At 39.0% G+C, this 17,443-nt stretch overlaps 1 protein-coding gene across 2 annotated transcripts in view; it reads right to left on the reverse strand.

The window, feature by feature from the left end:
* SLK (STE20 like kinase) overlaps positions 1-17,443 on the reverse strand; it is a 66,423-nt gene that overhangs the window by 48,209 nt on the left and 771 nt on the right. The gene's annotated exons all lie outside the window — the stretch shown is intronic.

The following is a 17,443-nucleotide window of genomic DNA, read 5'->3' on the forward strand; positions in this document are numbered from 1 at the left end:
CCCCTACCAAAAAAACACCCCCCGTTCCATACTTTTCCCACCCATACCCAACAACCCTCCAGGCTCCTTCCCAGAAATTATTTCCCTCTCCCTCAGCTCCTCTATTACCCCTGATTCCCCCCAGCCTTTGCACTGCTTCTGGGGGGTGCAGGAAATATGATTCTGTATTGTAGTTTAAATGAATTATTACTCAGAATTCTGTATTAATATGCCTAGTAAGGAATCTATTTGTCAAAAAACAATTGTTGTCTGTATTGTTACAGACATACTTACTGACAGGTATTTTGAAAGAAATGACCAAAAATAATTGAAACTGGTGTGATTACATTGTGTTATTTTGACAAATAAAATATGCAGAATTTGAAAATACTGTGTGCAGAATTTTTAATTTTTTGGCCCAGAATTCCCACAGGAGTAGTGTAGGCTGCATCAACACTAGAGGGCAATGCTGACACAGCTATCCTGGCATAGTGTCTTTAGGGCAGCTTACCCCCTTAAAATGGATATTTTTGCTAAACTCATCAGTAGGGAAACAGTTAAGTGTTGACATTTAAATGGTCATTAAATTTCAGAATTACCACCCTACTGAGATAAATGAGAAGTTCACATCTCTGAGCTGTTGTTTCAGGCTACAGTATTTATAGACTTAGGGGATAATTTTCACAAGGAAAAAAAGATATATTCTTAAATCACGTTAGCTAATACATGGTAACCAACAAGCAGTAAAATCCTAGTGAAGGCCAGTCAGTTTGCTGTTTTTACACAAGTTAGCAGGTTGAGGTAAACCCTAGGCTTTCCTCATAGTCTTTACCTCGACCAGCTAGGAGCAGGCCTAGGGTTTACCTCAAACAGCTAAGGCCTCGTCTCCACTACAGAGTTTTGTCGACACAAGTTACATCAATGATCAAAAACTGGCATAATTACATCACTTGTGCATATTCACACAACGCTCCTGTCGGCAAAGTGTGATCACAGTTGGTGTTCTAGCATCGAGAGCATAGTGCACTGTGGGTAGCTATCCCACTGTGCTACTTGCTACCTTCTGCAGCTAGGTGTTGTGGGAAGGCAAAGTGGATCACAGTGCATCATGGGTGTATGCTCAACGTCCCATGATGCAGTTTTTTTCCATCCCATCACTACATGGGCTTCCAACTGTGTTTCACTGCATTTTTCATTGGCCCCTGTTTACCCGAAGCCTGCCATCTCTGTCTGAATGGATGGATCCTGCTCTGCTCTCTACTGTTGTGGTCACTGTTATGAACACATCGTGGCTGGTCATGCAGTATATCATGAGCACCCAATCTGAACAGGTATCAGAAGTGCCTGACCTGCTGTGTGCCATGGAACGAAACAACACCAGTTTACGGAGCAGCTGACACGATGGCTGTTGCTTCTGGGCTCGGGAAACAAGCACTGAGTGGTGGGATCACATTGTTATGCAGGTCTGGGATGACAAACAGTGGTTGCAGAACTTTTGAATGCAGAAAGCCACCTTCCAGGACCTGTGTGTGGAACTCTTCCCAGCACTGCAGCACAAGGACACCAAAATGGTGGACAGGAGCATGCGATCGCTGTGTGGAAGCTGGAAACTCCAGACTGCTACCGGTCACTCATGAACCAGTTTGGAATCAGGAAGTCCATCACTGGGGTTGCATTAACACAGAGTGCAGGGCCATTAATTGCATTCTGATATGAAGTACTGACACTCTTGGAAACATGAGATAGCGGATGACTTTGCAGCAATGGGATTCCCTAACTTGCTCCTCCTCAGTTGCTTTCTTATCTGGTGGAGGCGCTCCACCAGCGTGTAGGGGGTTCCCCTGAAGGCTACATCTGCAGACGCACAAGAAACAATAAACAGAAGCATGATTTCAATGCTGTGCATGCATTAACATCATTGTAATAAAATGCACCTCTTTTTAAATATGAATCAGTTTCTCACGGTCTCTTGGCAAGCACAAAGCTCAGCGAACGTCCTAAATATGGGGAGTTCAACCTGGGCCGGGGGGATGCGTGCTCAAGATGGGGCAAACTGCCTAGGTGTTTTTTTAAGGGGATTTCTGCAGACAACTAGGGACAATATTGTAAATTCTGCCACCATCTTCCACCGATGGGGGTCACTGAAGCCAACCTCTCTCTCCTGAGGATAAGCAAGGATGCATGCGTACATCTCCTGCATGCTTGCAGCTTCAGACCGAGTCCCTTTGCTTCTTGCCAATTTGCACAGGAAAGTTTCCTACAACGGGAGAAGGAACAAAGCAGCTCTGCCAAGGAACCTTCGGCAGAGGATTGGCGAGTACCTGCAGGAAAGTTTCCTAGAGATCTCTCTGGAAGATTCCTGTGAAATCTTGGTGTGCTGCACAGAGGAATGTATGGCACACGCAAACACAGCTAGTCTTGTAAATTTCTATCCCTTTCCCCATTTCTAGAATATACAGAGCAAAGGACAGCTCTACTTTAGATAACCAAGCAGCATCAACTCAAAAAGATCACTTACCAAAGCTCCCTTCTCCTGCATCATGCGCACCAGAGACGGACTGCTGGGGCTGGTTAGACCCCCCCAAACTGGAAAAGAGATCCTGACTCGCTGCGCCACTGGACAACCCTGCTGTGTGCTCCACATCCTCCTCCAACTCTACCTCTTCATCCATAACTTTGTCCTTGGGGTTGATTCTGCTGTCCACTGTCTCTAGTTACACCGAAGTATCTACGGGGCTCTTGAGGGTGGAGGTGGGGTCACCACCAAGGAGGACGCCTAGCTCCTTATAGAAGCAGCAGGTCTTCAGCACAGCACCAGAGCAACCGTTTGACTCCACTGCCTTCTGGTATGCCTGCCTCAGCTCATTTATCTTCACATGGCACTGATGCATGTCCCATTTGTAGCCTGTCTTCGACACGCCATGAAAAGTCTGACCATAGGTATTGAAGTTCCTATGGCTGGAGCACAGCTGGGACTGCATCCAACAACTCAGATGTGCTCCAAGCAGGAGAGTATTTGCTGCATGGCACTGCCATGGTCGGCTGGGAAGATGCAATGTTTGCTGCCCACGCCAAGCAAACAGGAAGTTGAATTTCAAAAATTCCCAGGCCTTTAAAGGGGGAAGGGCGGATGCCTGTGCTCCTGAGTGCAGGGCAGCGGAGTTCAAACTGCTGACAAGAGCAGTCAGGGCGGGCATTGTGGGACACCTCCTGGGGGCCATTTACAGCGACATAATCAAACACAGTGTCTAGAGTGACACTTTTTCTACCTAACTTTGCTGCAAAAAGCTCTACACCGCTCATTGAGGTCGTTTTATTTTGTTGGCAAAGCAGGAGAATTTTGTCAGCGGAAGGAGCATTGTAGTGTGTACACCTGCACTGTTTCGTTGAAGAAAGCTGACTTTCATCAACAAAACTCTGTAGTGTAGACATGGCCTTACTTGGGTGAAAACTGCAAACTGACTTGTCTTCACTAGGATTTTACCTTGTGTTGGCTACCATATATTAGCGAACTTGTATAAAAAATTAGAAATATTTTTTTTAAAAGAAAGCTTTGATTCTGGAACATAATTCTGTGCTCAGAGTATCATGAGACATGTGGGGCCCAGCAAGAATAAATTATCTAATGCACAGTCCAAGTTTTATCAAGCTTACTGTATCCTGGCCAAAGCTAAAGCTCTTTTCCTCACTGGACTGCTTGCAAGAGGGAGAGTCAAGGGCCTGGCTGAATATTTCTCAAGACAAGACCCAGTCCTTTAACCATTAAGTTTTTGGACTCTTTGTAAAGAACAATTTGACATTTTGCTTTTCTCAACCAAGAAAGAACTGCTCATCTGTTGCTTAAGAATAAGAATGAAATAAAAGGAGAAATGTTGGCAGTTGCAACTGCAATTGCCTTCATTATTAAGCTGTAAGAAAACTAGGTGGATTAAAAAATAGTCATTACAGAAAAGCAGCAGTTAATCCCTGCCCTACTTGAAACAGACTTGTCACTGGAGTAATTTAATAGCTCTAGACTGGTGGATCCTACGCAGTAATGCAATTGATTTTGACTACACTTGCTCTTTGCTGTTGTTTTGAAACTTTGCATTAGCTTAATTTAAACAAAACTGAGGCTTTTAATGAAATATGAAATGAACAAAATGTACACCAGACCATGTTATTTTAAGATTGAATTCCATTTACTTTAAACTGTCTCATTCAGTTTAACACACTTTAGATTTCAGAATAGACAACACCAACTGCATAAAATATTGGCTTGTCGTCTTTCTTTAAAATGGTAATCTTTTTAGGGGTGGGGCCATGACTACTTCTGCATTTAAAAAGGGATTGGGACATTTTGCACACTACTGTCAAGTTAATCAGTTTGGTTTGGTTAATGTATCATAGCACAATGTTTTAATTTCACTCACTTCACTTTCTTCTTGACAGGCAAACTACTAGACTCACCAAAAGTAAACAGACATCATCATGATGTATGAGGATGTTCTGAGGCAGGTAAAGTGCCATCCTGTAGCCAGATTTTGTGTGGAACTAGGTTTGAATAAGATTTGTTTCAAATAGTGGTTATAAAATTGGAAAGGACAACAATGGGCTTTTAAAATATAACTGAGGAGCCTAAGGGAAGCAGCCTTGATCTATCCAGATCCTCCTGAATAACTGTTCTCAGAACTGTGTTTTATATAAATATACATGTATTTATACATATCAGCAACATGGAACGTGAAAAACTGTCAGTCTGAACACGTAAACATACATCAGGAAATTTTAAAGTTGAATGCTTAACCTTAATGCTGCAACTTTGTGTCTACGTGTTTAGAGTTCATTATATAATCATATTTTTCCAACAGAGCATAATATATTGTACAGGTAAAACTGCACATGTACAGCATCTTGCAATTTACCATTCTTCAGTACTCATCCTTGTAGGTTTCTGGTTTATGTAAATTTTCTAATATATGCATTTTGTCAGTATGGGTGACTACATGTTCAATATTAGTTATCCTTTGGAGACAAATTTCTAAACAGTAATTTGTTAGTGCAGTACCTCAAGCTGTTCCTCAATACAAATGAAGTCTACTTTTCCACTTGTATTTCATGATTCCTTGTTTTATTGAGCCTTGTCTAGTTAAGTTTTATGGCAGGTCAGAATACAAGTAACACTAAATATTTTCAGCATATATTGGATTTTCTTTCTTTTAAAAATTCTTAAATATTTGAGTGGAAATAGATACACTTGTACACACTATGGATTTGAATGTTCAACATTTATATTTATACCAATAAAATGAATATTAGGTTTTTCTGTAAAACATCCCAAAACTGTGTGCAAGTTTCACAAGTATTAAATATTTAACTGTATAAATTACCACAGGGAGCTATTACAACATGTATTAATGAAGCAGCACTGATAATCTAATCATAGAAAGAATTTGGGGTTTAGAATTAAATTACAATGCTTTGTATGCTAACACATTTTCACTTACTCTGTGCTATACTTCACTCTTTAGTAAGTTAGATCTAAGTATGGTTTACCATGTAATATTCAAACAGTACAATATCATGAACTGGCCTACACAAAGTTGTACCTCCTACTGGAAGATGGTAAGTGTACTTAAGTGGTTGTGCGAAATGTGACAGACTATCGAAAGACAAGCACAAAGGCAAGTAAAGATATGTATATAACTAATGCTGGTATTTCTTCACATAACTGTGCAACCTGACATTAGCATATACATTTTGTTGTTTTTAAGGCAAAATACTAAAAAGGTGATACTTCAGGCTCCAGGGCTTTAAAAAAAATGAGCGTAAATTCTTTGAGTCAGGAATGATTTGGTTATGTGCTATAAGCCACCCTTGATCAAGGCTGCAGAAAGACAAATGTCACTGGACAAGAATGCCCTTTACAGGACCCAGGTTTTCCCAAAACACGTATCATAGGCTATGACTCATTTCCTGCTTGAATCACTTAAGGCCTTTTGATTCCTATACTGTCACTGCATTGAGTAGCTAGGGTTAGCTGATAAGACACAAAATTCCTTTTAACAACAAGAAGTCCAAAAATATATATTTAAACAGTCCCCTAATCAAGACTTTAGTTCCACACAGACTTGAGAACAGTTAAGCCTTATTTACCTTAGAAATGTTCATGACTTGTGTGCCATAGTTAACACTCCACCAATGGTGGAACCTCTGGTGTAAATAGGGGAAAAGTTCTTCTACTATCATGCTCTGAGCAGGGTTAAAGACACTGGTAAAAAGGTCTGAACCTTGACCTTGTCTATACCAGTACTGATGATGCACTGTTTGGAATAATAGGTATGAAAGTCTTCAACACAGAAACATCTTTAAAATTTACACTCAGATTGTTCCAAAGACTGACCCAGGGCAATGCCTCAGAGCTCAGATGCCCTACTGTAGACTTCTATTCAGGCTTTTAAAAGGCAAGTGGATCACCTGACTTCAGGTTTTTGGGAACTGTTGCATTTCCACTCATATCCCTTTCATGAAAAGTGCTATATAAAAGAGATAACTAGTAGTATTATTTCCTTAACTTCAAATGCATCTAACTGAAGATTCAGCTTCTCCTCAGGCATTCCACCTCCTTGGATAGGGGTAGAAATGAAACCAGAGTTGGAAGGAAGACAGACAAAAGGAAAAGTCTTGGATGAACAGAACTCTCCCCCCCCACATCAGGAACTTCATCCTCAGTTCCCTAACCAAAGAAGAGTGGCAAAAAGTTTTCTTTTGCACCACTTAAATAATCCAAAACAAATATACACATATAGCATTCTCTCAAGTATGATTTTCATAATTTAGTCAAATGTAAAACAATTTCATCTAGAATGTGTCTGTATTGCTCCTCTGAGGACTATTTTCATACCAAAGATGCAACTCTAAAATTGTAGCCACTTTAAATGTAAGGCCTGTTAAAAAGCAAGCAAATCAAGATTTTTAACAGCCTTTTCTCCCTCAGAAGTGGATGAACATTCAAGAAAATACAACTTCATAAACAGAGCATGAAAAATGTAATGTTTAAACATTGTTCAAAGTTATGACAGTTTGAAAATAGGACTTTATTATGGAAACCGTTGTACAACCTTAAATGGTTGCATCTGTCCTACTATATTAAGTATATACAAACAATCTGGAGAATAAAAATGTCAGTAATAGTTCAAGATGTTACAGATAGATTGTTAACTATAATAGACTATGCATAGATTTCTGGACCTTAAAAATTAGAAATTTTGTAAGTATAGGTGATGCAGAGTACTAGAAAACCCTTCAGAAATTAAAGTAAGGGTTTCTTATTTCAAATAAGGTACTTAACTAGAGTGGCAGAACAATTTATATAGCTGAGCTCACGTTTTGGAAAAGATGACTGCCTGGTAAAGGAAAGGGAGTGATCATGAACATATTCTATATTTATCCTCTGTGCCCTTGTGTGCTCACTGCATTCAAGAGTAAAATGTAGACAACACATTATTCATATGATCAGGACCCATAATGCAAAACTCTCATACACCAAATGACTTATAAGAATATACATAAAATGATGGGGCATTAAACAACTTGTGCTATCCATCTTGCTTATTTAAAACATTTAATTGGTGTGGGTATGATGAAGAGAAACCTTTTATAATGAATAAAGATGACCATCTTCAGTAGGGATCCATTAAAAATATAAATAGTAAAATTCTCAAACAATAGTTTACTGATTGTAGGTAAGTTTTTCCTGCTCTACCCATTCCTTCTCAAAACCACAAAGTGATGGAGGCAACAAGGAAGCATACACAGCTATGTGCACTGTTTCTTACTCTTTAATCATGAGAAAGACTGCCTTATTCTTACCTGATATTCTCATGTTCTTTAATAAAATCATTTACAATAGTGTGAAAAATAAAGTTAACACTCTTACTCCATACTTCTTGGTGCACTGCAACATTAAGGATAGTTTTGACTTTGAGCAGCTGACCAAGCTGATCAGTGAGACTAAAAAAATCCTTTGTTTTCTACACATGGTAAGCCTTCAGCTTTGTTTCAAAAGTCATATCCAGAAGACAAACTCTTTAGGCCTGCTTAACATAATGATGAGGTATACTTAGGAAGTAGATATTAAATAAAGAATTTGAGTTTGTAAGTGTTTTAATTAAATAACAGTAAACAATGCAGTTATTTGAAGAATTCATGTTACATCTGAGTAAAAGTAAACTGAAGTGTGGTCTACATCTAAAACATAGATCAACCTAGATATGTTGCCCAAAAGTGTGAAAAATTCACACCCATGAGACACAAGCTGAAACAAGAAGCTGGCAGCATTATCTCCCATAAATGTAAACAAACTTGTTTGTTTGAGCGATGGGCTGAACAAGAAGTAGGACTGAGTGGATCTGTAGGCTCCAAAGTGATGGTACTACAGAACTTGTATTAGGTGAATTGAAAAATACTATTATTTTTTATACAAACACTTGCACTGTAAAAAAACAAAAATATAAAGTGAGCAGTGTACACTTTATATTCTTTGTGATAACTGAAATCAATATATTTCAAAATGTAGAAAATATCCAAACCTATTTAAATAAATGGTATTCTATCATTGTTTAACAGTGTGATTTATCACACTATTAATTTTTTTAATCGCTTGACAGCCTTAGTAAAGACATAAGATTTCACTGTATAATATAACCAAGACATGTTCCAACATGTTCTGGAGGTCAGCCACAAATAAGGTCCCCAGAGACAAAAGGCTAGCCAAATGCCTCAGCCAGGTGTCATAGAATCATAGAATATCAGGGTTGGAACGGACCTCAGGAGGTCATCTAGTCCAACCCCCTGCTCAAAGCAGGAACAATCCCCAATTAAATCATCCCAGCCAGGGCTTTGTCAAGCCTGACCTTAAAAACTTCTAAGGAAGGAGATTCTACCACCTCCCTAGGTAACGCATTCCAGTGTTTCACCACCATCCTAGTGAAAAAGTTTTTCCTAATATCCAACCTAAACCTCCCCCACTGCAACTTGAGACCATTACTCCTTGTCCTGTCATCTTCTACCACTGAGAATAGTCTAGAACCATCCTCTTTGGAACCACCTCTCAGGTAGTTGAAAGCAGCTATCAAATCCCCCCTCATTCTTCTCTTCTGCAGACTAAACAATCCCAGTTCCCTCAGCCTCTCCTCATAAGTCATGTGTTCCAGACCCCTAAACATTTTTGTTGCCCTTCGCTGGACTCTCTCCAATTTATCAATTGTCAACAAGATCAAATGGACCACCACCTGGCCACTCCTCGGCAGGAGAGATGGTGCAGGTTAAAAAAAAAAAAAATCAAATCTACATTTTGACAAAGAAGCAGTTTAAGGTTTCTGGCCACACTGACTTTGTCTCCTGAACATCAGGTGGAGATGATTCTTGTGCAAGAGAAAGGGCTATAAAAAGAGAGGGCAGATGGCCCAAATCATCTCTCCCCAGCTCTCTGCCCACAGCATCATCAACACCTGAAGAACAAGGGAAGCAGCACTGGACTGGAAGAGAGATCCTGACTAAAAGAGGTTGTCAGTAAGACTGCTGGATCATGTGGTGAGAGAGACCTTTGCTTTATATTCATTTAGCTTAAGTTAGGTATTGGTTACAAAGAAATAAAAGGAAAAATGCAGCTAAGTCTGAATTATATACCTCATTACTTGTAGTCACTTAAAAGCTATCTTTCTGTAGTTAATACAGTTGTTTTGTTGTTTTATCTACACCAATACGTTTGGGTTGAAGTGTTTGGGAAATTCCATTTGGGATAACAAGATTTTTGCATATCATTTTCTATTAATAAATAACTGACTTTATATGAACTTATATTGTCCAGGAGGGTGCTCTGCAATACAAGATGCACATTTCTGGGGGGAAGTTTAGGACTGGAAGTTTGCTGGTGTTGTCCTGCAGTGCAATTCATGGGTGGCTGGCTACAGCAGGGAGTGATTTACATGCCAGAGACAGTGTGAGAGCAGACCAGAAGTGATTGCTCTCATAACAAAGTAGTGTAAAAGGCACCCCAGGTTGGGGAATTGAGGGGACACAGTTGTCTATCAGTCCAGATTGTACCCTAGGCAATGTCACAGTGTCACCCTGCAAAGAGTAACTAGGCTGGTGAGAGGTAACTTATGCTTGTGGGCTTGCTACTGGTATCCAGGATCTGAACTATATCTGCACCGCATAAAGATCCCCACCCAAGGTTACAGGGCAGCCAGTGACAGAATCCGTTGCTAGTCTCAGTGGACCGCAAAACATCATAACATGTATAAAGGCATAAAAGTGCTTTTGCTGGTATAGCTTATTTTGCTTGGGGAAACAGTATAAGCTATACCATCAAAAGTACTTTTTGCCAATATAAGCTGCATCTATATTAGGTGGGTTTCCCAGTATAACTGTACCAGCAAACATTTTCTAGTGTAGATTAGGTTTTGTAGAAAATTTGGAAAAATTGGAGACTGTGGCTGTTCTGGACAACTTTCTCTCTCTTTCAACCCAAAAAGCAATGGTAGAGAGAAGAATGGGCTTTGTTAGGCCAAGGAAATTTCATCACTTCGTATACCTATGCTAAGCCAGCAAAAATGCCAAGTCAAAAATGAAGCTGAGAAACTCTTGTTGCCTTCATATAGAGCAAAACAGGATTTGGATTTTCTGAATTCTGATAAGAAAACAGTACAGGTCCTGTAAATATCTAACATGAGCTAAAGTTTTGTCACCCTAGACCTGGGACAATAACTGGACAAAACAAGAAGCATGAACATTTTTGAAGAACTAAAATATTTGCAAGACAATTTTTTCTGATGAATAATTGTATATGGAAATAGGATACTGCACTTAGACCAAGAGATTGTAGGGAGCAGACTTATTGGCAGAGCTTTCTCTAGAGGCGCCTGGGTGGAAAACACTGTCTAGATGTTAGGAAAGTTCATATCCTTCTGTAAGTTAATGAAGTTTTAAGCAATTTTCTTCTCACAAGCCAAGATGGCAGATTAAACTGGAAGTGGGTCCTGGCCACTTCTGATTGATTCAGAGGGCTAAGTGGGGCATTCTTGCAGTTAAATTAGTCATACATACTCGTAAAATACAGGATCCTTAACAGTGAATTTTAGGAGTACAGCAAGACCAACCCATGAACAACATTATGTACACCAAAGGCTTGTTTACCCATAATCTGAACACCAAATTAAATAAATCAGTTTAGAAAGTGATTTGATGAAACCTGTTATGTGGTAGCTCTTAATTTCAGTTTGAGTTCCTTTATATTGATTTAGTTTAAATCAATTCGTTATTGAATTAAATAAATATATGGCCTTTTAATCTGAAACAAGAGAGACCACATAAGGGGTTTCACCAGTTTAACCAAATCACTTTCTAAACCAATTTACATTGTAGTTACAACTGTGAGTAGACCATCCCTCAGAATGATTTTCCAAAGAGTCAGACCTTGACCAAATCAAAGAATTTGCATCAGAACTATTTTTTTCCTTTAAAAAAAAAAAATTTCACTGAGGGCCGTTCTCCCTGAAAAATTTCAAATATATAAAAAATATAGGGAAAGTTTTTTCCCCTCCACTCTCTTCATACTCAGAAGTAACTTAATTGCTTTTGTTCAAACTCCCTCAACAATTAACCCCCCAGCACACAGCAAACCAGGGGAAAAAATTCTGCCTAAAAAGTGGAAGTTTTGAGTGATTGAAAACTAACTAGAATGAAAAGCCTTATCCAACCTTAACCATCCCTATAATATGAGAAAGGCCAGCAGCAGTCTCCAGTTATGTAGCCTCTCTGATCTAGCTGGGAGAGATTTGCAGTGGGAATATTAGTTTTTAATTGACTATTGAGAAGTTTTACCTAACTAGTATCAAAGATATTTCTAAATGTTATTTAGAAGTTCCGTAAGTTAATGAACCTGAATGCATGGATAGCCCATTTCAACCCCCCAGGGCTAAGACAACATGAGCAGATCAGTACAAATGCTTCCAGTACCAGAAAATTTTACTATTTATTGAACTGGGATAACTCTTGTTACTATATTCCAATGACATGGCTGTTTTATTGCAAACTTCAAGAGGCCTCTGCCAGTTATGATCCTGTTTTTCTTTTTAGTGCACTTTGAGACCTGGTTCTCAATTAGAATAAGATCATCATCATATTTGGGAAAAATCCTCTTGAAATTGAGTGGAAGATAGAAGGCCACCTTGTAGAACAAGTCTCTGGTTTTACTTATTTAGGGAAAAACTTTCATCATCTGGGCCATTCGTCACATTATCATAAAGACTTAAAACAAAAGGCCCTTAGTTCTGCTCAAGGGGTGTGCTCTGTTCTACCTGCTTGCATGGGGGAACAGAGTTTCCCCAGTGCCAAGAATTTTTAATGCTGAAATAATAAGGCAGATTCTCTGTGTGGTCAAAGTTTGCTTTAGAGGCCAAGTTTCAGCCTTAGCGATCATTCAAATAATTTTCTGAGGAAACTTTATTCCTTCATTTTCTCACCCCCTCCGCCTTGTTTTTATGTGCCACGGTACGTGTTTTTATTAGTAGAGCTGTACATAGTAGAGCTTGTACTGCTTTTCTTAAATTTTGGTTGAAGATCTGTACTTTTCCAGATTATAGACTGCCCCATCTTTGCCTTCAAGAGATGGAAGGAACAACCTGTGTATTGTTTCCATGGTATAAGACACTCCAATTTATTATAGCTAGCTTGAGTTTTTCTATTACTCAGCTATTGTCAATATATTTTAATCAGCATCATCAACTACTCCAACAGTGAAAGATATTACCTCAAAAAGAAGATCTGGCTGTGATTCATAAGTCTAAGTTTGCCTTTGGGTTCTCTACTTTGAAGATGGTCACGTTTTTATTTTAATGAGTTATCAAATCCTCATTTAATCAAGATTCCAAACCATGGAAATTGCTATCCTTAGAGGCAGATATGAACAAGTTCCTTCACATCTTTATTTTTGCCCAGGTAAATCTAGAGTGTTGGAAGACCTACCTCATTATTTTTGAACTGCAGAATTTTTCAGCTTCAGAAAGCACAGTGGATTTTACCTCTTTGGTATTTTTTTTTTTTACATCATTTCAAAAGATAATGTTTTAAGTATTTTCTCAATCCCTGGTAGTAATTACATCAGCGGCAATTTTTGCTCTTTTAGCATTGCACCAAAGAAGAGTTTTTATGCAGTTCTGATTGACATTTTAATTATATGAATGTTTCTGTTTTACATTGTGTATGTTTAACTTTTTGTATGTACAAAAGACATGTCATATGCAATCTAATAAAACTGAATTGAACTGGAATCATAAATGATTAGGAAGAGACAAAGAACCCTACCATTAGCAGAAAAAAAAATGTAACCCACAAATTAGATATCCTAAAGACTTCAACTACATTTTGTTAGGTTAATATATCCTGTATTAAATAAATTTATATTAATAAAATCAATCAAGTCATAATTTCATATGACCAATAGTAACAAATATGTTCAAGAAAAAAGTTTTAGGGGGTTACTTAAGCATATTTTGTCAACTGAAAATGAATTATGACAACTTAAAAGATGTTTCTAAATGTAAGCTATAGCAAGTAAGCAACCCGATCTTTGAGTTGCACTAAATACCCAAGAAACTAAATCTGATTTGTTTAGTGCTCTTTTATTATAAATCTGCTGAAACACTGAATACGGACATTCACACAAAGGTTCCTAGGGTCTTAACAGTTACATAAAAAGATGTTTTAGTCTACTTAAATCCATTTCAGAGAAAACTGGGCTGTGGAAGTAGTATGTTATTTCCCTTAAGCTTCTGACATTATGGTATCCATGAAAATTATGTTCACTCCAGGAATAAAAAACTACTACAAGAAGACACTTCTGAGTACTCTTCACTGCTTTTATGCAAAATAACAAATGTGGCTTGATTTAGATTCACTGGGTAAAAGGCTTTGAGAGCCAGGATCTACTTAATTAACATGGTTTGGCTGCTAGTTTCAGAATGGAATTGTGACTGAACAGCTCTATTTGCCCCACCCCCTTCTGGATGCCAGATAAAGCTCTAATCACTTTTCAACAGATTTATTTATACTTGCTTTGTAATTTAACCATTTATTGGTATTCAAGATGTAGTTAATATATATATATATATATATATATATATACACACACACACACACACACACACACACAACTAAAGCATGTTAATGACATTAGCAAAGCCTGGCATGCTCAAAAAGATAATTTGGAGGCGGGGGGCGGGGGGGAGGAGTAGTTTTTCCAAAATGTGTTGGCATGAATTCGTTACTTTATAAATCACTAAATACAAATTGTCTTTAAAAGGCAACAGTTCTGTTTTATTGGAATAATTCAACATCCTTCCAATAATTTTAGTCAAATGTGTTATCCTGGCAGTTTCTAAACAGAGACGCATATGTCAAGGAGTTAAGATTGTGACGTACTCTAACACTTGGAACTAAGAAGTTTCTGTGCAACAGCCTCAGTGAACAAGCTGCAATACATATAGGATGTGTAGTTTAGATATCTCCCTCTCAAACTATAAATAGAAACAAGTGGAACTCCTCAGAAAATAAGAGCAATCCTACTCATAGATATCTGCCACTTTCCATTTTTTAAAATTGAGTAGTTTTAAGTAGTGTTAAAATATGTGAAAATTGACAGATTTTCGCATTCAACTAAAAAAGTTTGAGAGCGCACAAGTAACAAGACTGTGGAATTCCAAGTGTCATTCCGAATACTATAATCTAAATACCAAGATTCTCTAAAAATATTTTTAGTTTGAAAATTGTGAACAACTTCAGCATTTAAAAGTTTTGTTTTCTGAATGCAGAGACATCATCAAATTAGAAGTCACACTTTCTGCTGAAAAATGTGTACTTACTGTGGGGGGAGGAGGAGGGAGCGAAACCTCTTTTATTAGGTTTACTTCGTTCACATGCAAAATGCCAAAATGAACAGTTTCACTGTTCTGTTGGTCAATTGCACTTTCTGCCTCATGCACTAGTATGACAACATCACTGGTGGTGCTCTCAGGGGAGCTCACTACATGATTTTACCCAGATCCTGCAGATAGTGTTTGTCACTAGCGGCTAAAACTGAAGAGGAGGCATGTGTGGGCACATGGAAAGGGGATGTGCCAGAGAACGTTTAGTGGTGTTGCTCTGGGGCCTGCCCACTCTCCCCTGCTGGAAAGACCATTATAATAATCAGAAGAAAATTAAAAAAAAACACTCATGAAGTTTCAAAAAAAAATTTGAGTCCATACATGCTATTTGAGGGTGCTCTGCTATATCAGATTTGATTGAGATTTTCAAAACAATCTAAAGGATTTAGATACACATCATCCATTCGTTTTCTTGGAAGATGTACCAATCCCCTATACTGATTTGAAAATCTCAACTTTGCTTTAAAAAAATAAAATCAAGTTCTGTGTTCCTTTAAAAGGATGTTGTTTACATACAAGAGTCCTGAAAACCAGACTCTGAAATTAGAACAAGTTTTCTGACTTTGGCTATATCTTACACTACGGACTATGTTGGCAAAACTTGCGTTGCTCAGGTGTGTAAATATTACAGCTGCCTGAGTGACATAAGCGCTTGTATGCACAGTGCCATGTTAGTGGGAGAGCTTCTCCCATCGACATACCTTCTGCCACTCACGGAGGTGAGTTTTTATGCTGATGGGGGAAGCTCTTCAACAGATGCGCTACAGCAGCGCAGCAGTCTCGGTACAGCTACAGCACTGCAGCGCTGTACCTAGACATGGCCCTAGTGAAAAGGAAGGCATGCAAGAGATGCTACTTACAAAAACATTAATGGAAAGTGTTATTCCCTTTAACAATTTGGAAAAGGGACTTAAGAAAATGCAAAATTGCTTCTGTCCAGAATAGCTGCTATTTGCTGGAGGATAAGGAACCCTTGTAAGCCAGTGGTTCTCAACCAGGATGCAGGGCCGCCTGGGGGTCCGTGAGCAGGTTTCAGGGGTCCGCCAAGCAGGGCTGGCATTAGACTTCCTGGGCCCCAGGGCGGAAAGCCAAAGCCCCACTCCCAGGGGCTAAAGCCCAGGGCTCCAAGCTCCATCACCCAGGGCTGAAGCCAAAGCCTGAGCAACTTAGCTTTGCAGAGCCCACTGTGGCAAAGGGCCCAATGCAACTGCCCTGCTTGCTACCCCCTAACCCTGGCTTTTATATACAGAAAAACAGTTGTTGTGGCACAGGTGGGCTGTGGCGGGGACGACGACACACAACTCAAAAGGAAAAGATTGAGAACCCCTGGTGTAAACGATCTTGTAGTCCCACTGAAATGCAGTATTTTAAACATGAAAATTTCTTGACTGAAACAACTAGTTACTTTCCAGCAACAATGCATCTGGTATCCTTTTTTCTACACTCTATCCCATGAACCTGCTCAAGATATCACCTTCCTGCATCATGTCTGTTCCCTAATGAGCTTGAGGATGCAGTTCTCTCCTCGCCACCAAGAAACATCGAACATAAGAATGGTCTGACCAAGTATGGCCAAAGGTCCATCCAGCCCAGTATCCAGTCTGCAGACAGTGGCCAATGCCAGGTGCCCCAGAGGGAGTGAACCTAACAGGTAATGATCACTTGATCTCTCTCCTGCCATCCATCTCCACCCTCTGACAAACAGAGGATAGGGACACCATTCCTTACCCATCCTGGCTAATAGATTAAGTCCTTTAATGACTATCTAGTTCTCTTTTAAACCCTGTTATAGTCCTAGCCTTCACAACCTCCTCAGGCAAGGAGTTCTACAGGAACATGCCCATCATGCACTCCATAAAACAAACTAGAGGCATTGACACCCTGTGTGAAACCCAAAGCCAGCAGAGAAGATTGTTTGAAGGCATGAGTTTATTTCTTGCCATTTATCTGATAGCGTCTTTATGAAACAAATTTAAAACTATTATAATGTAGGTTTTTTCTGTGAAGGTTCATCTAGTAAGTAGCCTATAAAAATATAGCTTATATTGCTATATTTCAACATTTTATATCAAGTCACTGAAACAAGTTAGGACAACCAACACACACATCCTTAAAAAAGGAAAACCTGGATAGCCCTGGGGCATTTAATTCAATCTGATAAGAGAACAAGATATTTTATTAAGGCAAATGGACTCATTAAAAATATCACAAGATCAGCACTCAAGCTACTATAAGAGACATTTAAGTCTATTTTACTTTTAAGTGTGATATTTTACAAAAAAGTAGCTAGGGAAAGAAAATTGAGCTTATGCTTGACTAGAGAAGCCTATCCCTTGATAGATTAAAAGCCAGACTGAACAAAACACTGGAGGGAAAAAAAATGCAGGAGCAGGGAACAACTCAGCAGTGGCAGGCTGGAGGAGAGGGCGGGACCATGACCTAATAGGACTTTCCCATCTCCAGTTTCTATGATTCTTTGTGATGATCAGGATTTTCAG

The sequence above is a fragment of the Natator depressus genome, chromosome 7 (assembly GCF_965152275.1).
Source record: "Natator depressus isolate rNatDep1 chromosome 7, rNatDep2.hap1, whole genome shotgun sequence".
In the NCBI taxonomy this organism is placed as follows: domain Eukaryota; kingdom Metazoa; phylum Chordata; order Testudines; family Cheloniidae; genus Natator; species Natator depressus.